Genomic DNA, 822 nt, shown 5'->3' with positions numbered 1-822 from the left:
ATGGGGTTGGGGCGAGCCTGGCCCAGGTTGCCCAGGGAACCTGTGGCTGCCCCATCCCTGGCAGTGTTGAAGGGCAGGTTGGATGGGGCTTGGAGCAACCTGGGCTGATGGGAGGTGTCCCTTCCCATGCAGGGGGTGGGACTGGATGATCTTTAAGGTCCCTTCCAACCCAAACCAGTCTGGGATTCCTGGATTCACTGGAAATTGAGTAAAGAAGTAAAAGCCCTGTAAGGTGATTTGATCTAAATGATCTGCAAATTCTTAAGAGTCAGACAGTCTTGTTTGTTTTCTTGATACATTAACATTTGTAGTCAGACATGTGGAGTACAGTTATTTTGCGAGTTAAGGGCTGTGTTTATTTCAGTTGCTTCTTAGCAGAAAGATTTACTTCTGTATTAATAGCATTCCTGAGTTGTTTTTTAGGGAACTTTGTAATATAAAAAAAAAAAAGAAATGGAATATAAATCATTACTGAGGAAGTTGAGATGCCCCACACAGTAATTTAAGGCTCAAAATGAAGACATTAATGCAGCAAAGTAAGCAACACACTAAAACACCAACTGGCAGTAAATCTGATTAAATTAGATGTGGCAAAGCTAATCTCTCAGCTCTTTTGTATTTTCACACTGTCCAGATGGCTGGTTCCTGTCTTTGTTTTTTAGAGTTTCTTGTTAGATATAAGATAATTGGATACTTTGCACTACATGAGTCTGGTTGTGTCCTTTTCCAAGTCAGAGCTAAAGCACTTTAGAAAAAGCCACTGGAGGTGGCTGCTTGACCTGGTTCTCATGTATATTTTTATTAGAGGCTGATGGTTCAGCA

The 822-nt window shown here is 41.5% G+C and overlaps 1 protein-coding gene across 2 annotated transcripts in view; it reads left to right on the top strand.

Moving 5' to 3' along the window:
- MAP3K3 (mitogen-activated protein kinase kinase kinase 3) overlaps positions 1-822 on the top strand; it is a 34,394-nt gene that overhangs the window by 24,423 nt on the left and 9,149 nt on the right. The window lies entirely within an intron of this gene.

Source organism: Chaetura pelagica, unplaced genomic scaffold (genome assembly GCF_000747805.2).
Source record: "Chaetura pelagica isolate M959 unplaced genomic scaffold, ChaPel_1.0 scaffold520, whole genome shotgun sequence".
NCBI classification, from domain to species: domain Eukaryota; kingdom Metazoa; phylum Chordata; class Aves; order Apodiformes; family Apodidae; genus Chaetura; species Chaetura pelagica.
This window is presented reverse-complemented; position numbering and strand designations above follow the sequence as displayed.